Raw genomic sequence first — 24,920 nt, forward strand, 5'->3', positions numbered from 1 at the left:
TTCAAGGAACCGGAACCTAAAATGCAGGTTCCGGTTCCTTTCCAGGGTAACCTGTAAAAAATCAATTACCCCCCTATTAGTTTAAAAAATAACAAAAACACCTTATAAGTTTACAAATACACCCTTAACAAATTTTCGTTATTCATTCATTTTTGTCCAATGTAACTCATAACCTGTAATCTCTAAGCAACACTTGAATTCAATCAATTCATCACAATTCACATAAAATTCGTCAATCAAAACCAAAACACAAACAATTATTCATCACAATTCACATAAAATAACTTCACCAAAATCATTTAAACAAACAACAATTCTTAATACTAATTACTAACATTGCCATTTGCCAGGGGTCTATTTGATAAGTTAATAAATTATTAATGTTTATAAATTTATTAATTTAATGTTATAATTGGTTAATTGGGTATTTATAATATACCAAATATAATTTAGTAAATTTAATATTAGAAACAAGTAATGTTATAATTAAATAAGTGATCATACTACAATGTAAATTGTAATGTTATAATTAATTAAGTGATCATACTACAATGTAAATTGTAATGTTATAATTAATTAAGTAATATATTATTTAATTATAATGTAATATTATAATTAATTAAATTGTTAATCATTTAATTAAGTATTGTAATATTGTTTATAATAGAATGTTATAATTAATTAAATAATCATACCATAAATTTATAATATAATGTTATAATTAATAAAATTATAATAATTTGATTAAGTATTGTGCAAATTAGTAAATTACTAATGTTTATAATATAATGTCATAATCAATTAAGTAATCATTTAATTATGTAATGTTATATTAATTATATGATCATACTATAATAGTATAATGTAATGTTATAATGAATTAAGTAATCATACTACAAATCTATAATTTAATATTATAATTAATTAAATTTCAAATCATTTAATTAATATACTAATGTTTATAATGGAATGTTATAATTGATTAAGTAATCATATTACAAATATATAAAGTAATGTTATAATTAATTAAATTTTTAATCGTTTAATTAAGTAATGTAATAGTATAGTAAATTACTAATGTTTATAATGTAATGTTATAAATTCATAACTAATTAAGTAATTATGTAATCATTTAACTATATAATGCTATAATTAAGTAAGTGATCATAATATAATGTAATATAATAATATTATAATTTAATTGAGTAATTATTTAACTATAATGTAATGCTTAAGTAATGTTTATAAGGTAATGTTATAATTAATTAAATTTCTTATCATTTAATTAAGTATTGTGCTAATGTTTATGTAGTAAATTAGTAATTACTAATGTTTAAAACATAATATCATAACTCATAATCAATTAAGTAATCATTTAATTATGTAATGTTATATTAATTATATGATCATACTATAATAGTATAATGTAATGTTATAATGAATTAAGTAATCATACTATAAATCTATAATTTAATATTATAATTAATTAAATTTCAAATCATTTGATTAATATACTAATGTTTATAATGGAATGTTATAATTGATTAAGTAATCATATTATAAATATATAAGGTAATGTTATAATTAATTAAATTTTTAATCGTTTAATTAAGTAATGTAATAATATAGTAAATTAGTAAATTACTAATGTTTATAATGTAATGTTATAAATTCATAACTAATTATGTAATTATGTAATCATTTAACTATGTAATGCTATAATTAAGTAAGTGATCATAATATATAATGTAATATAATAATATTATAATTTAATTGAGTAATTATTTAACTATAATGTAATGCTTAATTAATGTTTATAATGAAATGTTTATAAGGTAATGTTATAATTAATTAAATTTCTTATCATTTAATTAAGTATTATGCTAATGTTTATGTAGTAAATTAGTAATTACTAATATTTATAATATAATGACATAATCAATTAAGTAATTATTTAATTATGTAATGTTATAATTAATTATATAATCATACTATAATGTAATGTTATAGTGAATTAACTATTAAGTAATCATACTATAAATTTTTAATGTAATATTATAATTAATTAAATTTTTAATCATTTAATTAAGTTTGTAATAATGTTTATAATAAAATGTTATAATTGATTAAGTAATTATACTATAAATCTATAACGTAATGCTATAATTAATTAAATTTCTAATTATAAGTCAATTAATTAACTATTTAATTATGTTATAACTTATAAGTCAATTAATTAAGTAGTAATCAATTAATGTAATGCTATAATTAATTATACTATAAATCAATTAAGTAATGTTATAAAATTATAATTAATTAAGTAATCATTTAACTATAATGTAATGTTATAATTGATTAAGTATGATATTTAACTAGTAATTAAATTTATTAATGTTTATCAATTTATCATATATAATTAATTAATTACTAATTTATTATAGATATACTTAGAATTTGATAATTGAAGTAAATAACTAAATATATTATTACTCAATCAAATATACTATTTTATTCAAAAATAATTCTTTTAATAACATTAAAAATGTAAAACACTTTTAATTGGATCATAATTCCAATTATTCACTTAATTGATCAAAATTATTTACATTTCACAAATATTTCATTATAGTCCAGGTTCCAAAATAGGTTCTAAACAGGTTCCAAAAACAGGTTCCAAACAGGTTCCAAACAGGTTCCAAAACAGGTTCCAAACCGGGTACCCCCTACAGGTTCCAAAAAGGGTACCCTTTTTACAGGTTCCGGTTCCGATTCCAGTTCCTCCACATGCAAGAACCGGAACCGGAACCGCACAGTAGCGGTTCCAAAAAATTGGAACCGGAACCTACCCGCATAGTGCAGGTTCTGGGTAGGTTCTGATTCCGATTCCGGTTCTTACCCCCGGTTCCGGTTCTACCCGCTATCCGTGCTCACCCCTATTATTTATATACAAAGACCATTTTGCTATAATTTGAAATTGTTCTCAAGTCCTTGAATTAATATGAATCCTATATTAACACTTAATACAAATTCAATATTACTTTCAAGTCCTTTAATAATTTCAATTTAATATTAACTCTTTAATATTAAATCCTTGATTTAAACAAAGTTATAATCAAGGCATATAAAATAATCCCATTTAATATTTAACCCATTATTGAATCCAATTCAATAATATATTTTAGTCCGTCATTGAATCTAATCCAATAATGACCAAATTACCTTATTACCCTTGGTAAGTGCTAGCTTCCCATGAGTAATCATTTCTCACCAATACATAAATTCGGATGCACATGTTTACATCTGAACATCGTTAACCTTTAACGATATGTATTACTCTCTCTTCACATACTTGGTTTTTAGGTGTGACCACTTAGGTTCACTGTAACCTAGCCATGGGCCCAATATCACAATCCGATATGTTTCGTCATAACTCTTTATGATCGAAACTCCCACCGATCATGGTAGACATCTAACAATGCTCCATAACCCCTAAGCTATAATGAAGTTAAACTCCAATGAACCTTTTTTTTTTTACTCGATCGTTCATTCTATGTAGTAAAATCCCTTTGTCATCTAATCCCAATTAAGTACAGGTTCATGGTATGTCAAAACCCTTAACATAATCTTTATCCGAATTTTCAATCAATACAATGGAACGTGTCATCATGAAACTCCTTTTCATATGACTATTTTGTACTCTGGCCATAGATTTCTTTTTTCCAATGTTTATTGACATTCGTTTGGGAACTCGAGACCAAACCATTTCAAGTCAATGGATCCCATCTTGACCATCACTTATCCTCGCACATGAATAACATATGATCAAACTGGCTTCTTACACAAGACATGACTAGTCTCGTGTATATACACCATATGAATCATATGCATCCTATGTCGAGTCCAACCATGATGTCTCAGGTCTAAGGATTAGTGGTACACTAGGACGATCCTACGATGTATCATTGACCATATTCTAAATGTCCATGTGATTCATTGTAATCAGTCATATTCGAAAAATAGTTTACCAACCTTTTATCCATGCTAATACCCTAGTGATATACCTTTTATAATCACCCACACTAATACCATCACATGATATTCAATGGAGGCATTCAGCAGGCCTACTATGCAATGTTATTGCCTAATTAACATTACTTACATAGGGAATGCTTCGATGATTTGATCTTCTAAAGATCCGTATCATTCAGACATTTCACATGCATTATAAATAGTATAAATGAAGCAGTGAACAACATGTGAAATCAGAACTCTTTCTTCTATTCTTAAAAGAATATTTACAAGATATAATGCCCAGAAACCGACAGCATGATTGGTTCCTAGGGCATACACTAAAAAATCTCCCACTTGCACTAGAACCAATCACTGTGGTATCTAATACCCATCTTCTCAAAATGATGGTCCAACTGCTTCTGCGTCATTGCTCTAGTGAGTGGGCTAACTACATATTTGGCTTAAGGTGTCTATTGCACCCAAATTTCTCCAGCTCTAATGAATTTTCTTAAAAAAAAATGATATTTACGCTGGATGTGTATGGACTTCGAGTGTGCCTTTGGTTCCTTTGCCTGTGCAATAACCCTAGTATTGACACAATACAAGGTTATTTGATAACCTTTATATTGGAAACACACCAAGTTCAGTTAAGGACTTATGCCTCTAGATAGCTTCCATATTCAGCTTTTGTAGTGGAATTGACAATCGTTGACTATTTGGAACTTTTCCAACAGACTGTTCCTCCATTACATATGAAAATGAAATCGGATGTAGACTTTCTATCATCCACGTCTAATTGAAAAATAGAATCCGAGTATCCCCGAATCTCCGTAACTCAGGATTAAATCCTTAGTTCTTCTTAAGTACTTAAGGATTGTTTTAACAACAGACTAGTGCTTCTCCCTTAGGTCGGACTGATATATGCTCATAACACTTATGGCATATGCTATATCAAGCCTAGTACATAACATAACATACATGAGACTACCTACAACTGAAGTATAAGGTATCCCACACATCCACTCACACTCCTGATCATCTTTATAAAGATTAATTCCGTGACTGCAGGCAAAAAACCCTCTTTTTTTTTTAAGCCTTACATGCCGAATCGTTTTAGCATCTTTTCTATATAACTTCTTTGGGATAAGCCTATTAATCATTTCGCTCTATCTCTATAGATACGATTTCCAAGGATATAGGTTGCTTCTCCTAAGTCTTTCATGGAGAAAGTTCTGGATAACCATGACTTAACTTCAAACATCATTCCAATGTCATTTTCCATTAGTAGTATGTCATCTTCATACAACATGGGAAATATTATGGTATGATCCTTTGTCTATTTATAAACATAAGGTTCATCCGGATTCTTCTTGAACCCAAACAATTTGATTGTTTCATCAAACCAGATGTTACAGCTTCTTAAAGCTTGTTTTAACCCATAAATGGACCTCTGCTGCTTGCATACCTTATTTCTTTCAGAACTGGATACAAAACCTATGGTTGTTGCATGCAGATATTTTCCTCAATGAATCCATTGAGAAATGCTGTTTTGACATCCACTTGTCATATCTCATACTTATAGTGTGTAGCCATGGTTAGCATAATTCTGATTGATTTAAGCATCCAACCCTTGTTTTTGAGTATAACCTTTTGTAACCAGTCTAGCTTTGTAGGTCTATACCTTTCCATCTTTGCCAATCTTTCTCTTGAAGACTCACTTACATCCAATAGGAACTATTCCTTCTAGAGGATCAACGAGAGTTCATACTTGATTAGCATGCATGGAATTATCTCAGAATTCATAGCTTCTAGCCATTTACTAGAACTGATATCTAATATCGCTTCTTCATAGGTTTTAGGATCATCCTCGTGACTGACTTCTCCAATCATGATAGATTCAAAAATCTCCTCATAAAGATATCCATGGCGCTCCGGTGATCTCAAGTCTAAGGATCACATACACCACCATTCGTTGGAGGATTTATTCCTTCGACATTGGGGTTACCATCCATATGGAATCCTTTGGTAGGTCTGTCCAGTGAACTTGCCTATAGCAAGCACCCATGTGTTGCACCAGGTTGTCGGCAAATAACCTTGACAAGTAAGACTAGTCACTACCTTTCGACAAGGTCGTTCAACACTATGATGGTCTTACCGTATTATTGGTGTCCTTGATCAGAACAATACTGGGGCTACGGACATTTCTAGAATGGCTATCATATATGATCATAGGGTTCTCACTATCAAGATTTAAAACACTTGATACCCTCGTTACGGTTTTACCATCCTAAGGACATATATCAATACATACAATTATGATTTACACGATATAGAATAAATTGTCTTTTATTGATTAATGAATATTATTACGAAGAGTCAATTCTACAATAATTGATTGGCTCTAGGGAACCTACTCTAACATATGCAGCACCACAAAAGTTTTCAAGACTTACTTGAAAGTTTTAAGATCACTATCAAGGCACTAAAGTCTTTGAAAGGACCTGTCCCAACCCTCCCTATCCGATAGGAACCGGGCGCTCCTATAAGACCTAGGTATCATGTGTGAGATTGAAAAACCATTTCTGGCTGAACTAGATATATTTCTTCAATGATATCCCAATATTAAGATATTTTTCTAATCAGAATTTTTCCTAAGCCTTTGAAGATAATGTTCTTTTTCTTGTTTTATCTTTTTTACTAATCACAATCATATACTTTTAAGATTGTTTCACCTCTATTCATCTTTGTTTCACTTCTCAGGACTTATTCTAATCTCCAATGTCATTGACCTAAGCAAAACTAAATGGATGCTTGCATGATCTACTTTAGGCAACACTAGAAATGTTGCCTTCAATACCTAAATCTTCAAAATCACAACTTAGTCAATTGAGCTTTCTATCTTGCATTTTCAAAATGCATGTTTGAATATTGTAAAGTGATTATTTTGTTCCTCTCTGTAAATGACTGCGCTTTTGGATGAATTTTGTTTTCTTGGAAATACTAGTGTACTGTACCATTAGACCATGGACAGTAGATGTAATTTAAGAGATTGTGGTCAACTTTTGGGTCATGACCTAAGGGTAGATCGTCCTATAATATCAAAATAATGTTACCCCATCTAAACCATTAGATCATACATGTTAGATGTATTTCTTTTAGGATAAAAAAACCCAATAATGTTATAAGGGGGCATTTGGTTGGGAGTTATATGGGATTACTGGGTTATGTCATCTTATATTACTTAATTACCACGTTTGGTTGTCAAGTAATATAAGATTTCGGTAATTTTCAAATACCAATAGTAGCTACTATTGGTAATATTGGAGGTAATTTGATAACCTCTATTTTCTTAGGTATTGTAAGATTACCAAGGTAATCTTGTTTTTGTTACAATTCTATCCCTTATTAACAAAATTTTAGGAATGTATTTACATGAATCTAGCTTTTACTATTTCACCCCAACTGATTAACTTTTTGGATAAAATTACCTTTGAAATGAAAATAAATTGCAACCCACCCAAGCCACCACCCCTACCCACCTACTACTAGCCAAACCACTGCCGACCGCCATCGTAAGTCACCGAAAATCGCCTAATATCGCCATGAGTAGCCGAGAGACACCGGGAGGCTCTGATATAGCTGAAAAGGCCATATCGGAGTAGATCTGGTTGTTAACAGCAGATCCATGGCCTTTATCTGCCATATCTAGAAGACATATAGTCGTTAACGGCCAGATCTATTATGGTCTCCATCTTCTTTGTGTTGATCTCCGTCGTTGCTCTATCACCTCTCCTCTGCGTTGATCTCCTCTTTGATCTCATCTCCGGCATCGACGAAGAGCCCATGGTCACTCAATCTATTATGGCCATTAACGGCCATATCTATTATGGTCTCCATCAACTTTGCGTTGATCTCCGCCACCGCTCTATCACCTTTCCTCTGTGTTGATCTCCTCTCTGATCTCATCTCCAGCATCAACGAAGAGCCCAAGGTTGCTCAATCTAAATGGTGCATTTTCCAGCTTCTTTCAGCGACTTTCGACGGTGGCTTGGGGTGGTGGGGTGATTTTGTTATCAATTAAGGTTTTATATAAGCAGGGGTGTTTTAGCTAAATCTGAAATGTTAGGGGTTAAAAAAAATTATTCAAAAATTATTAATAAAAATAATATTATATTAATATTTAAAAAGAGGGTAATTTAGTAATTTAAATAACATACCCACCAATTTATTCCTCCCAACTAAACATATTAATGTAACATACACACCAATTTATTCCAGCTAACACATTTTTCTAAAGATTCCCAAAAATCTTCAGGATAATCTAACTTTCCGATAATCCAACATTCCTAGTAATCCAACATTCCTTAAACCAAACACACCTTAAAGGTAAATATCATTTCCTTTGGATTATATATATATAGATATATATATATATATATATATATATATAATATATATATATATATATATATGGCCTAGATTTTCCCCTGAATTTACTCTTTGAAAGGAAAGCTTTCGCCTAACGAAACTCAATAATAATAATGCACAATATGGTATAATAAGTTAATATATCAATTCCAAATCATTTTTCATTTTTCTATTTCAAAGAGTGACAAAAACGTTTTCACTAATTTGTTTTACAATAAGTTTTTAAAAGATTTAATTAAAATTGTTTTGACACGTTTAATATGTATTCAACAAGTTTATGATATTTTCAATTTTAAATGACTTTGTTTTGTGTATGCAGGTAACCCTTTTTTTTTTTTTTTTTTTTTTTTTTTTTTTTTTTTTTTTTTTTAAACAAAAGGATTTCATTTATTTTAATCATATACTATAAAATGAAATATTTGTAGTTTTGTGAAGACTGACGTAGGTTTGGGTTTAAGTCTGATCCATTATTTTCTATTGGCTTAGTTTTAGATGTAGCTTTTATTAAGTCGAATTCCATTGGTTGAAGAATATCAATTTCTTTTCTTCCCACTTACAAGGACCAATTTAATTTTGTTAACGAGATTTTAACATGATTATACACAATCTAATCGGCTTGAAAAATAGATTGTTGAAGAGAGTGAAAATAGTGCAAGAGAGACGTTTGGGAAATTCTGTATTTGCATTAAGTAGTCAATTCAGACTTTTACATTACTTTTATACTACAGTAACTAACTCAACAGAACCAACTCAGGTTAACAACTAACCCCAACTAACTTCAGTAAAACTAATTTCAACTAACTCTACATTATAACATTTACATTTACATATAAATCAGCTACTGTAAAAACCCCCCCACCCCACCCCCCCCACCCCCCCTCTTCTCCCTAAAGTTGCACAACACTTTGGAATGAAGAGGACTTGTAAGAGCTTTAGTTAATAAATCAGCTAGCTCTTCCAAAGATGGTACATAAGCAATCTTGATAAGGCCTAGCTTAAGCTGTTCCCTCACAATGTGGCAATAAATGTCTATGTGTTTGGTCCTTTCATGAAAGATGGGATTAGATGCAATATGATTTGTAGCCTAGTTGTCACAATGGAGAGGAACAGGAAGTAGTTTAGTAAACCCAAGTTTAGTGAAGAGTTGTACCAACCAAAGAATTTCACACACAGTGGAGGCCATAGCCCTGTATGCGACTTCTGAAGAGGATTTGGAAATAGTGGCTTGCCTCTTAGACTTCCATGATATTAGTGACTTATAAGGAAAATACAGTAGCTAGTAACTGATTTCCTTGTCATGAGACATGATGCCCAGTTAGAGTCACAAAAGGCCAATAAATCCATATGATTATCAGCTAGAAAAAACAAGCCTAATCCTGGAGCTGATTTAATGTATTTAACCATTCTAAGAGTTGCATTCATATGTAACTGCTTGGGGCTATGCATGAACTAACTTAATAGATTGACAGAAAAACTCAAATCTGGTCTGGTCATGCATAAGTATAACAATTTCCCCACTAACCTCTGATAGATGCTTGGATCAGCAAGAGGTGGATCATGGCCAGTGGAAAAAATTTCATCATAAGCAGTGGATGTGAGTTTCAAAGTGGAATCCATTGGAACTGCAGAAGTTTTAGAACTAGACAAGCCAGATTCGGATATGAGCTTAAGGTCATATTTCCTTTGACACAAATTAATCCCTTGAGAAGATCTAGCCATCTCAAAACCCAAAAAATACCTCAGCATCCCTAATTCCTTCAGCTTAAAGTTAGAATGCAATAGCTTCTTAGTGTGATGGATCATATCAATGTTGTCTCCTATTATGACAATGCCATCCACATACACTAACACTAGCACAATGTGAGAATCAACTCTTCTAATGAATAAAGAATAGTTAGCCTTAGAATTGAGAAAAACCTCCAGCAATTAGAGCTTGAGTAAGCTTGTAATTCCAGGCTCTAGAAGCTTGCTTTAAACTATAAAGTGATTTGTGCAGCCTACAAACAACATTCAACACCCCCCTACCTCCACCCCCGGCTTTGCAAAACCTTGAGGCAAAGTCAGGTAAATCTCTTCTTGTAAATCCCCTTATAGAAAGACATTATCTACATCCATTTGGTAAAGGGTCCAATCATGCATAGAAGCTAGGGACAAAATGGTTCTGATAGTAACCATTTTGATGATAGGGGAAAAGTTTCTGCATAATCTATGCCAGCCTTTTCAGTATATCCCTTAGCCACTAACTGTTAGTGAACGACCCACTTACGCAGCGGAAAACAAAAACATAAATGGCATGGATCGTTCCTTAGAACCAAGATCCGGGTATAATATCACAATTTATACAATATATAAATTAAATCTGTAGAAAATCATATTCAAGGTTCAATAATCTTACGCACGTTTGGAGGCTCTTCCAACTTTGTCCTTGAACCTTTTGCTACCGACTCAAGTGTAAGATCGAACCGATGAAGTCCACAAGAAGACAATCGCAAGGAACTAAAAAGGGATTTGCTAGATCCTCCTTAGCCTTAAGAAACAAGAAGAAAAATCAAAGAAGAACTTTGATTCTCTGCAAAAGCAAAAGTGGTGTGAGAGTGAGAGTGTTTTGGGGGCTGTGTTTTTCTTTCTTTTGAATGAAATAGTGATGAATGAAAAAGTTAACCTTTTTTAAGCTAAAGCTTTTCTTTTATAGTCAAATTTCAATTGCCCTATTCCCATAGGGAATAGGCTTGGGCTCCAACCCAAACACCCCATGTTACCAAACAATCCCATTTAGATATTTATTTTAATTCATCATTATCTTCAATTAAAATTAATTAATATATATATTAACATTTAACAATAATGATAATTTATTTAAATATATGCTAACACATATTTAAACGTAATTTCACTTATTTAATTTTTCTAATAAATTAAATAAAGGCTATGATCTCAGCAAATTTAATTGCACTGTGAAATTGCCAAAATACCCTTTCACCCAAAAAGACGAAAACGCCCTTCTTTCTTCCTGACTTTTAAATTATCTTCTATGTGTGTGACCCATAGGCTCCTCATCATACCGGCAGTGTATAGTATCGCGATTAACACAAATTAATCATCTCACTAATACACAGACCAAGATTGGCCCCTAGCAAGGCATCATGGCCACCCGATAGATTCAGATTCAGCAAAGTAGCTACCTGTCAACGATATGGTTACTGTACAATTTGATCCTTTCATCATACTGTATCTCGATGAGATGAAGGCATAGAAATAGTATCAACCTCCGGTTACTCTCAATATTATGTATTCAGTTTTTGGACCAATGACCTGTATGATAATCCGGATAGAGCAACAACTCAATCCCACTGTGGCCACAGTTTTAGTGCCATTGCCATATACTGAATTGCGCAGTGAGATAACTTCTCCCGTACCCAGAAGTGATGAATCCTCTGTCAATCCACCATAATCTTGATACACTCCTTGATGCAGCCAATCACCACCGTATTGACAGCTCTGAATAGAACTACGTTAGGCTAGTGTCAAACTACACCAATCGGTGCACAAGGCACTCCGGTGATCTCAAGTCTAAGGATCACATATATCACCATTCGTTAGAGGATTTGTTCCATAGACACTAGGGTTACCATCCATATGGAATCCTCTGGTGGGTTAGTCCAGTGAACTTGCTGCGGTATATTCGCCTACAACAAGTACTCATGTGTTGCACCAGGTTGTCACCAAACAACCTTGACAAGTGAGATCAATCACTGTCTCTCGACAGGGTCGTTCAACATTATGATAGCCTTATCGCATTATCTGTGTACTTACTTTAGAATAATACTGGGGCTACGGACGTTTCTAGAATGGCCACCATATGTGCTCATAGGGTTCTCACTATCAAGATTTGAAACACTTGATACCCTCGTCACGGTTCTACCATTCTAAGGACATATATCAAAACATATTGCAATAATAATGATTTACGCGATATAAAATAAAATGTCTTTTATTGATTAATGAACATTATTACAAAGAGTCAATTCTACAATAATTGATTGGCTCTAGGGCATCTACTCTAACACTAACCTAGCCTTATACCTTTCCAAGGAACCATCAACTTTATACTTGAGCTTATAGACCCATTTACAACCAATTGGGGCCTTACCAGGTGGTAAAGAGACTAAAGACTAGGTTTTATTTTATTCTAAAGCCTGTATCTCCTTTTGCATTGCAGCCACCCAATTTGGATCTTGAGAAGCTAAAGAAAAAGAGGTAGGCTCTACCATGTTTAAATTGGATAAGTAAACTCTGTAAGTTGGGGAAATATGGTCATAAGAGACAAAACTGGAAATAGGATATAGGGTAAAATTGGACGAAGTTGAAGTGCTGATGGATGGACAAATAAAATTTGATGTCCAAATAGGTGGTTTTTTAAGTTTGCTGGATTTCCTAATAGGTGTCATGTGCTGATGAGATGAAGGTATAGTTAGAGTTACATTAAACTGATCATTCAAGGGAGTAGAAGAGGGTGTTGTAGGTTTTGAATTCTGGACAACATGTAATGAATCATCAGAAAAAGGTATAGCAAAAGAAGAAGTAAACTCAAAATCAAGAAAATTTGTATCAATGGGAAAAAAATGGCTGTGAAGATTTGGACCAAGTGAAAGGGAATACTGTTTCATGAAAAGTAACATCTCTAGTTACTATAACACTAGGAGATGAAAGATTATAAAGCAAATAACATTTTTGAGTCAAAGAATAACCCAAAAACACACAAGGAGTAGACCTAGGTGACAACTTGTCCTTAGAAGTGAGAATGGTAGCATAAGCCAAACAACCAAAAACCTTTCTGTGATCCAATGAGGGAGGTTTACCAAAAAAAAATTCAAAAGGAGATAATCCTTTGAGAACAGAAGAAGGAAATCTATTAATAAGGTATACGGCTGATTGCACAAAATAACCCCAAAAATGATTTGGCATTTTGGATTGATATTTTAAAGCTCTGGCTACCTCAAGAATATGTCTATGCTTCCTCTCAACAATCTCATTTTGTTGAGAGGAATAAGCACATGAACTCTGGTGTACAATGCCTTTGCCAATGAACATGTCATGACAGTCTTTGTTAAAGAATTCAAGACCATTATCATTCCTAATACATTTTGGAGTTAAATGGTATTGAGTGTGCATCATTTGAAGAAAAAAATTTAAGGGTAATAAAAACATTAGATTTATACGGCATAAGAAATAACAAGGTTACTCTAGAATAGTCATCAACTAAGGTAAGAAAGTAACTAGCATTACCATGTGTTGGTGTCCTGTATGGGCCCCAAACATCCACATGTAATAGTCAAATATGTAGCTAGAAAGTGAATGATTGTGATGAAAAGGAACCCTGGTTTGTTTAGCTAATGGGCAAACAAGGCAGTGAGGAGGTTTAGACACATTCAGTTTATTATTCATGTGTTGCAAAACTGTATAATGAACATGTCCTGACCTTTGATGCCAAAATTCAATATTAGTAGGAAAATCAGTAGCCATAAAAGAACTAGGAGAATCAAAACTTTTATTCAACTAGAAATCAAAAGGTACAACATTGTTTGAACAAGAAAGTTTAGAAACATTACAAACAACTTTATTTTTTGAAACATCACAAACAACCTTATTTGAGATATCTATATTTGACAGTATGGAATTTTGTGAAATTGGATCAAGGAAATATAGGCCTTGGTTATGCTTACCAATCCCCTTCAATTTGCCACTGCAAAGATCCTGGATTAAATAGAAATTAGGATAAAAAATGATAGAACAATTATTAGAAACTGTAAATTTTAAGACTGAAAATAGATTGTGTTTGAAAGCTGGTATATGTAAGACCTTTGAAAGATGTATGCCATTGTCCAAAATTATAGAACTTACATGTGTAATGTGAGTTTGAGTGTCGTTGGGTAATCTTACAAGAGACTTTGAAGAAGGCTTTATGGTAATAGGAGATTGCAAGACAGAGTTATTACAGGTCATATGATCAGTGGCCCCTGTATCTATGATCCAAGCATTACTAACCAAACAAGAAAGGAAAGCATTATGAGTACTATTAAAAGTACCTGTAAGGTTTGTAGCTGAAGAATATGAAGGAATAAGATTTTCCTTTCCTAAAGCTGTAGAATTTGATTGTATTGCTCCGATGTCAAAATAGGTTCAACTGAGGAAGAGGTTACTAGTCGCACGGATTATATGGAGGAGTGGGTCGATGACCAAGTATTCGACCTTGCTAGTCAACCAGGACAGTCAGTTACAGAAGATGCCGGTGACCAGGCTACAGGCTTCACTGTTGGGGCCAGTGACAGGGTGATTGAGTAGAGGTGGGTGAGGCAACTCGTACTGATGATGTGGGGCATGATGCCTCGTAGGATTATGTTTATTTTTTCCTCATGTATTTCTAGGGCCTGCTTTGCCTTTTCATGGCGTATGTGCCTTTTTGTACCTGATACTTAGCTGTTTGGGGGTTTTTTTGTTTATCTGATACATAGCCGTTTGGGGCTTTTATGTTTTAGCTTGTGTTTTTTTTATTGCTTTTTCATAGATGGATGGATTGATTATTTGTAGATATGTGGAGGTTGAACCCTCTTTCCTAGGTAATTGCCTCATAGATGTATCCTGTCTAGGCAGAACATTGTAGTCGAGTCAGCATGGTCCAGTTCGAGTGCGTAAACCGATGCAACCAGTTTGAGCCAACTGGTTGTGTTCTGATGTGGACGAAACAAATTGGTTGAGTTACTAGTGTTGCTCGAAGGTGATTTTTATAGGAATGTGTCGGTATGGGCTGACTAGAGATCTCTAGATGCAAAAAATTAACCGCTACGAAAATATGGTATGATCCCATGAGGTTAAGGCCACCAGTAATCCACTGTACCTGCACACACAAGAAAACAAGTGTGAAATGAACGGAAAACACTGGGGTGGTGTTTGTCGTAAGCACTCTGATGCTTAAGTCAGCAAGGCTGAATAAGGCTAATTTAGTGAGGGTTAGGGAAAGAGAAGGTTACCAAACTCTAGTCGGAGACTACAACAACGGCTGTGATGAGAGGTTCCCAAGAGTAAGAACTACAGAGTTAGAAAGTGTAATGTCCTCCCTCTTGTGAGAGGGTTGGCCTCTGTTCAAATAGCAACTGTAGGATCTTCGAGTCCTAGTAGGACTGTGAGTCCTTTGGAGGTTGAGGTTTAGTGAATAGGAAGGCTTTTGATTCCCTTACCTTAGTAGGAGAGCGAGTCATAGTTGGTCTAAGATACGGATCTTAGACGAGTTAGGATAGTAATTGATCTCTTCGATAGAATCCGAATAGTACCGAAATAAGAAATAGGCAACCTTGGGATCTAAGTAAGCCCTAGGTCCAATAGGTGATCTTCGATCAAAGGGCCTGGGCCCAGACAAGCTGATGATGAGGCCTAAACGAATCGGGACCTTTACTGATTGGGCTTAAGCAGTGAGCAACATGGTAGATTTGCTGAGCGGACCTAATATGCAAACTCTGTTGTGAGCTCAAACGAAATTGGGTCATGGCTTCGAGCTTTGTTGAAGGTGTCTTCATCTTTGAGCCTATTTGGGCTGAGGACATTTTTTGGCCCTAACGGGGCTAAAAATTTACATATAGTCTTTGTTGAAGGTGTCTTCATCTTCGGTAGAATCCGAATAGTACCGAAATAAGAAATAGGCAACCTTGGGGTCTAAGTAAGCCCTAGGTCCAATAGGTGATCTTGGATCAACGAGCCTAGGCCCAGACAAGCTAATGATGAGGCCTAAACGAATCAGGGCTTTTGTTGATTGGGCTCAAGCAGTGAGCAACAAGGTAAATGTGCTGAGTGGACCTAATATGCAAACTCTGTTGCGAGCTCAAACGGAACTGGGTCATGGCTTCGAGCTTTGTTGAAGGTGTCTTCATCTTTTAGCCTATTTGGGCCGAGGACATTTTTTGGCCCTAACGGGGATAATAATTTACATATAGTCTTTGAAAAATATGAAGAACAAAAGTCAAGTTTTTGGGTCCTCAAGTTTTTTACATTTCAAAATTTTATCATGCCTTAGACTATATGAATGCATGTAAAACAGGTCATGAACTTTCACAAGTTAATAACCAACTATAACCAAGACCTATACTTTACAAGTGAAATAATTCAAGGAAATTATACCTAGACTAAACTTCTTAAAATCTTACAAAATCTTTATCCTAGTTATTTCTTGTCCTTCTTGATAATCATTTTAATGTATTAGGAAACTTCAATGGCATCTAAATACACACTTGAGCAAGAATCGTCAGCTAACATGCTTTGGGGCTTATTAGTTTGTTATCATCAAAACAAAGGCATGTTGAATCCTTGAGTCAATGAAAATGGCGAGTGAATTTAATGCAACATTCGAAAGGTTTAATTAATTCACCCCTGGAGTAACACTTAAGAAAAAATTGCTTTAGAAATTTTCAATAAAAAAAAAAAGACCTTAGATATATCGCATAACCCCTTAGAAAATATCATAAAACCCCTTACAAATATACATGAGTCTTAGTAGTTGATTTAATTGTTTAATATTAGGATTCTTAGTTTGAGTGGAACAAGCGTTTCACTCTTATATAAAGAAGTGTGTTTGTCAGTTTACATGTGACAACGACAACATGTTTCTTTCCTCCTTCTTATGTGCTTGCATTGTTGCTTATGTTAAATTAAATATTTCTTACATAGCTGAATGACTTATAATGAAAGAACATGTGATATTAGTGTTAGAATAGGTGCCCTAGAGCCAATCAATTATTGTAAAATTTACTCTGTAATAAATGTTTATTTATCAATAAAAGGCATATTCTTTTATATCGTGTTTGTAATGATATATGTCCTTAGGATGGTAGAACCGTAACGAGGGTTTCAAGTGTTTCAAATCCTGATAGTGAGAACCCGATGATCACATATGGTGGCCATTTTAGAAACGTTTGTAGCCCTAGTATTATTCTAACCAAGGACACAGATAATACGGTAAGACTATCATACTGTTGAACGACCCTGTCAAAAGGCAGTGACTGATCTCACTTGTTAAGGTTGTTTGTCGATAACCTGGTGCAACACATGGGTGCTTGCTAGAGGCAAGTTCACTGGACAGGCCCACCAGAGGATTCCATATGGATGGTAACCCTAGTGTCTATGGAATAAATCCTCTAACGGATGGTGGTGCATGTGATCCTTAGACTTGAGATCAGCGGAGCGCCTTGTGCACCAATTGGTGTAGTTTGACACTAGCACAACGTAGTTCTATTCAGAGATATCAATACGGTAGTGATTGACTACATTGAGAATTGTGTCGAGACTATGGTGGATCGACAAAGGATTCATCATTCCTGGGTACGGGAGAAGTTATCTCACTGGATAATTCAGTAAATGGCAATGACACTAAATCTGTGGCCATAGTAGGATTGAGTTGATGCTCAATCCAATTTAATATTCATGTCATTGGTCTAATAACTGAATACAAACATGTCGAGGATGTCTGAGGTTGACACTATTTCTATGTCTCAGTCTCGATGAGATAACAGTTGATGAAAGGATTTGATTGCATGGTAACCATACCGTTGACAGGCTGCAGTTTCGCTGAATCCAAATCTATCGGGTGGCCATGATGCCTTGCTAGGGGTCAATCTTGGTCTATGTGTAATGAGACAATTAATTGGTGTTAATTGTAATACTATATACTGCCGATATGATAAGGAGCCTACAGGTCACACACTTAGAAGATAATTTAAGAATCAATTTATAAGAAGGGTATTTTGGTAATCTCACAGTGCAATTAAATTTGCTGAGGTTGTTGCCTATATTTGATTTTAATATTAAAATGAAATTAGTGAGATTATATATAAATATATCTCTGTATATATTTAAATGAATTATTATTATTAATTAAATATTAATATATTATTATATATAAATTGATTTTAATTATAATAATGATTAATTAATTAAAATACCATAAAGGGTGTGTTTGGTTGCAAGGGTAAACTAAGGTTGAAGCCCATGGCTATTCCTAAGCGGACTAGGGTTTTAATTGTTGCACTATATAAGTGCAACTTAAAATTAAAACATAAGGTAATTTTGTTCATTTAATTAAAACCTTAGCCACCCTATCTCTCTCTCAAGAAGAAATTTTTTTTTGTTATTCTTTCTTGATTCTTGAAGCCCTTGATTGTTCTAACAAAATAATCAAGGGTTCTGCGGATTATCTTCGTGTAGACTTCCGTGATTGCGATCCTATTTTGGATCGATTGGCAAAAAATCACGTGAACAGTAAGCGTGAATAGTGTTCCTGTCCGAAATCTGAGATATTCGAAGGAGCCTCCAAACGTACGTAAGTATTCTAATCCTTGAATGGATTTCCTTTATACAGATTTTTGTTTATAAACATGTAAACGGTATAATCTATACTTGAATCTAGGCAAAGAAAGGTAATTGATTTACCGATTGAATTTTTGTTTTCCGCTGCGTATGGTATATCAATTACTTACAATTAGTATGCATATTGGGATGACAACTTGCATGGAATCAGAGCCAAAAATCTCATGTTCGAATCCCCACATATAAATGGATAAAGAAAAATGAAAAAAAAAAAAAAATCCTAGTTTAACGTTTTGATGTGAGAGAGCTTATTGTTCTAACATATGTTTCCTTACTTAGGTTAAGTTTGCAGGTGAGACTTACCATATATTAGACCAATAAAGTCAAATTAGCAACCAGACTATTAATGGCAACATCAGGTTTCTAAAAAGGATGTTAGAAATAAACAATTAAATAATTTTTTTTTATTAAATTATTCATCTTCATCGTTAATAATATTTAAATCATTCAAATCTGTATTCCTAAAAAGTTCGAGCAGTTCGGGATTTTCAGGGTATTGTTGTAGTCTTCTTTCTACATGAGTCCAATCCCGTAAACACGTTATCATTTCAATCATCTTATCGGTTAAAGAACATTTTCTGTCTTCAACAATTCGGCTACTTGTTGAAAATGTTGACTCGGATGCAATTGTAGAAACTGGCACATATAAAATGTAACGTGCCATTTGGGCTACAATGGGGAATCGACTTTCATGTTAGTTCCACCATTGAAGAATATCCATGTCACGTTTCTCCTTCATCGTCATAAAGGACAGGTCCACTTGTAAGTAGCGATTCAACTCATTTGATCTATGTATGTACAAGCTGGAGCTGCTACTGCTGCCATGTTCCATATACGTCCACTTGCTTGATCCTTGACGGAGATCTGCATCAGAGTCCTGATCGTCTATCCTGAACGTTCCACTTCCACTTCCATTGTACCTGTTCTCATATAAAGAAAAAAGGTTTTTCACTTTTTGCTTAAAGCAGTCAAATAAGACGTATAATCATGAATTAAATGCTAGTCTAACTCAGTAATTATACAGTTAACTACACGTAATTTAAACCTAGGATCTACAACAAGACCTAATACATATAAGAATAGAATATATAACCAATATTTCTCGTATTTTTTTTCCATCTTTGAAACAATTTCCCTTAAAACGTCATTATATCTATATTTAGCAAAAGTTTTAGCAATTTGAAGTAAAATATCTAACACTAAATTAGTAGTCGGACAATAAATACCACTTAATATATTGGTAGAATCATAAAAAATTTTAAGAAATGAATAAAAAAGTTCACAAACCACCCAATCATCGTAGCTGACAACTTCCTTCGGATAGTGCTTCCGGTTGACGAAATCTGTAATTTGTTTTACGGTTGGCAAAAATTTTTCCAACATTAAGTAGGTGGAGTTCCAACAGATATGCATGTCCGTACATAACTTCAAAGGTCGAACCGGTGGATCTTCTTGCCTACAATATTTGACGTATTCCTGCCATCTTTTATTGCTACTGCCGACGATAAATCTGATAGCCGCGCGCACCCTTTCCATCTTCGAATGTATAACATCTAAACCTACTTTAACTATCAAATTGATAATGTGGCAAGCACATCTCTGGTGAAAAAATTTGCCTTCACCATGCGGATCCAATCTTTTTTCAAATAAAGAGATTGTCGCGGTGTTAGCTGCTGCATCATCAAGCATTAGCACTACAACTCTATCAGTCAATAGATATTCTTGCAAAATTTCTAAAATTGTAAAATAAATAGTCTCAACACTATGTTTTTCATAAAATGGTTTAAAACCTATCAATTTTTGTTGTAAACCCCAATTATGATCTAAAAAAAGTACTATGACAGTTAAAAAATCGGTTTTTGATCTACAAGCTCATATGTCTAATATAAGTGTAATAGATATATTCCTAAAATGTTTAAATTCGTTTTTAACTTTATTATTTATTTTGTTATAAAGTTTTAGTATATCTCTTTTACTTGTACTTCTACTAATTAGGGTATGTGCTGGACAAAATGCAGTTCTAATCATGTGAATAAAATAAGGATTTTTAGATAAACAAATGGGAGAGTTCGTAGCAACTATGAATCTTGCTATTTCCTCTTATGCAACATGTGCATTGTATTTTCATGTCGAGAGAGTTGAGGATTGTAGATTAAAATTAAGTTGAGTTTGAATTTGTCTACCTGATCCGGTTGAAAATGTACCAGGCAACTATATTATTTGAGGGTGCTTCTTCTCCAAGTGTCGCCGCATCGTCGAAGTCCTCTTCTCAGAACCAATAATAGTTCTACAGAAATTGCATACCTCACAAGATTTTTCCCCTTCTCCATTTGTCTTTGGCCGTTTTGATTTAGTGAAGTGTCGCCATACATCGAACACGACCCTCTTTGACGGTCGGGAGGGTTGGGCTATGCCTGTGCCCGTTGACTCGCAGCTCGCATGTGTTTGGCTATACCTCGTCCCGGCCAAATGTGGTTATGAAATTGCAGTTGCTGCCTCTAGAGGAAAGGGTGAAAATGGATTGAACTCTTCTATTTCTTTAGTGGATGGAGCGTAAAACTCATTTGGGGATGATCCTCCGAATGCATCATTTCGGGAATCCATTATAAATTTATGATAAAATAATAAATAATTAAAATTAAAAAAATTAAATAATAATATGAATAAGAGATGATATTGAAAAATAGAAAACATTGAATAATATAAATAAATAAATTATATGAATAAATTATAAATATAAATATAAATTAAATGAGAAATTGATTAGAGATTTGAAAGAGAAAGTAGAGAGATTGAGAGAATAGGAGATTTAGTGGTGTAGAAAAAATGAGAGATTTAGGGGTTATTTATAGTGTAGTTGTGGGAGGGGGGGAATGAAAAGAAGCAAAAAAAAAAAAAAAACCTCCCCCCCCCCCCCCCCCCCCCCCCCCCCCACAAAAAATGGTTCCACAGAAATGTACCATACCACCACACGATTCTTCCCCCTCCCTATTTGTCTTTGGCCGTTTTGATTTGATGAAGTGTCGCCATACATTGAACACGACCTTCTTTGACGGTCAGGGGATATGCCCGTACTCGTTGACTCGCAACTCGCATGTGTTTGACTACACCTCATCCCAGCCGAATGTGGTTATGGAATTGCAGTTGCTGCATCTGGAAGAAATGATGAAAATGGATTGAACCGTTTTATTTCTTCGGTGGATGGAACAAAAACTCATTTGAAAATAATCTTTCGAATGCATCATTTTGAGAATCCATTATGAATTTATGATAAAACAATAAATAATTAAAATGAAAAAAACTTAAATAATAATATGAATAAGAGATGATTATGAAAAATAAAAAAAATTGAATAATATAAATAAATAATATGAATAAATTATAAATATAAATTGAATGAGAATTTGATTAGAGATTTAGAGTAGAGTAGAGAGAATGAAAGATTGAGTGGTGTGAAAAAAATAAGAGATTTGAAGATTATTTATAATGTAGTTCAGGCGGGAATGAAAAAAAAAAAAAACTCCCCCCCACCCCCCAAAAAAAAAAATGACCATTGGCTATTGCCAATAGTTATTAAACAAAAATTACAAATTTTTTTTTTTTTAATTTTGTAAAAATTCTTTTTAACCCCTATAATTTATGTTTATTTCAAAATTTATAAAAGAGTTATATGTAATTATATAAGGGACTAAAAAGAAAATAATTAAAAAAGTTTGGGCCTAGGGGGCCCAAGCCTAAGAACGGTCCTAGGCCCAAGCCTTGGAGGAGGGCCCAGTGGAGGGACCGGGCCCTCCTCCTTAGGCCTGGTCCCAAAATCCTAAGACCGATCCTACTTTTGGGCCGAATTTTTGGACACAGTCCCAAATGCCCACCTCTAGAGGATGTATTGGACCTAGTGGATCCCTGGTAATCAAGTATGTGACATAATTTATTCGTAGAAAACATGTTACTAAAAGTAATACACATAATAGGTCTATTATGAAAAGAAAAATGCTATCCTTATAAAGACAATACAAAGAGAGCTACAAAGTGACATCACCAGGAAGGAAAAAACAAAGAAAAAACGGAAAAAGAGGGAGAGAGAGAGAGAGAAATCATGAAGATGAAGGGTGGAAATTGTCTTTGTATGGCATCTTTGTTTTTGTCTTTGTAAGAGTAGTATTGCTCTTATGAAAAGCAGTTATTTTGAAGTCCAACAAATATTGGCTTTTAAGAGAAAATCAATGTCTCAACTGGAAAAATAAGCAAATAAAGAATGCTTTTGGTCTGACAGATGCCTGCTGGAGAGAAGCTGCTTTAGGACTGAAAGATGCCTATAGGAACTCAGTCTCTTTCTTAAGTTTTCTTCTTTTATCAAGGTCAGAACAAGCTTTCAATTGCTCTTTTCCAGAAGTAGAACTTGCCAAATGCAATTTTTTAAGTCTCATCAAAGCTTCTTCAACACTCTCCAGAGCCAAACATTGAATATAAACGACACTGCATAATCAAAATATAAGGGCATAGCCGAGGGACTAGCGTATAGGATGATAAACCCATATATACAGGTTAAACACCAATATTGAAAGGCCACCGATACATAACATATTGCAGTAGGCAAAATTTGAGACATCTTAAATCTTGAAACAGATGAAGTCAGTGTTAATACTCATTCTTCCAAACATATGTAAATAAATACAACTGAGAGGAGTTTTTACCACGTACTTAATTTTGATATCAAATTCAACAACCATGCAGTGTAGTAGACCAACGCAGCAGTTTCTGAGTGTTTACACAAGATTTTGTTTCCTGATGAAAACCAAGTCACAAAACCTAGTGAACACTTAGTTTACATATTTAAAAGAAAATAGCATCAAATAGTCCCAAAAATGTGCAACTGCACATGGAAAAATGTATAAAACAAGAAGGAAAAAAGACACCACCAGCATAAATGATAAAACCATGATACTCAGCTTGTGAAGGATTTTATTGCATGTACGTTTATCCCAAATGTCTTCAACACAGAAACCAACAGCTCACTTCTACCCATTTAGAATAGGGAGTGCCTTTTCAGCTGTTTTTTCAGATACACACACCATAATCATCATATTCTTACCAAAAAAATGAAAAAACAGGTTTATTATTATCTACTACCAGAAGTGCTTACGAATTATTATTATTCCTAACATAAAGTCTCCGCAATCTCAACAGATCAATTTATTGAACCAATATAAAAACCAAAAAGCACACCAATGTTCCAACTACAATTTCAACAACTTGCCAATGTCAAACCATATGCATTTACCTCATTCTCCCATCAAATCAAAAATCATATGTTCGTCCTCATCCCATCAAATCACGTATGCAGCAGCAAATTTAGGCTCCAAGTGGCATTAACCCCTCATCATCAGATCTATATAAAGGGCCCCTTTCTTCTTCAGGAAGAAGAAAACAAAACCACTCGAAAATGGGAAATTGACTAATTCTCAAACAGATGAGTGAGATTCTCAAGACTTTGCAGAACACGGAGACAAAGACGATCAAACATCCCAAGAGGCCGCCGATAAACGAAATTCGTTAATGATTAATTTAGACCAATTTAGACCGTTTGGATGACAATACCTTTAGATCTATGCAAATTGTTTTAAGTCTTTGAGGTGCTCTGCAGATCTACAAATGAAGAAGCTAAATTCCTGTTTTCTAAAATAAAAATCTAATTAAATTAAAAATCTAATATATATGGTATTAATTTCTGGAAAACTAGAAACTGGCTGCTTTGGGGTCGCCGAACGGCAGCCGCCGGTGACACCGTCATCTTCGTTGTTAGATCGACGGCCGATCTAAACAGTAAAAAAGCTTAATCGGCAGATTATTATCTTAAAGACTTCAAGAATTTGCATAAAATTAAAGGTCATACCATTCAAACAATATAGATTAATAATTATGTTCATCGGCAACCTCTTGGATGTTGAGGATATCTCTGTTCCGATGTTCTGCAAGACCTTCAGAATCTCAGATCTGTTCGGAGTTCACCAATTTCCCATTTTAGAGTGGTTTTCTTTTCTCTTCCTTTTCTCAAGCCTTCCACAATTATG

Source organism: Pistacia vera, unplaced genomic scaffold, assembly GCF_008641045.1.
Source record: "Pistacia vera cultivar Batoury unplaced genomic scaffold, PisVer_v2 Contig670, whole genome shotgun sequence".
Classification (NCBI taxonomy): Eukaryota; Viridiplantae; Streptophyta; class Magnoliopsida; order Sapindales; family Anacardiaceae; genus Pistacia; species Pistacia vera.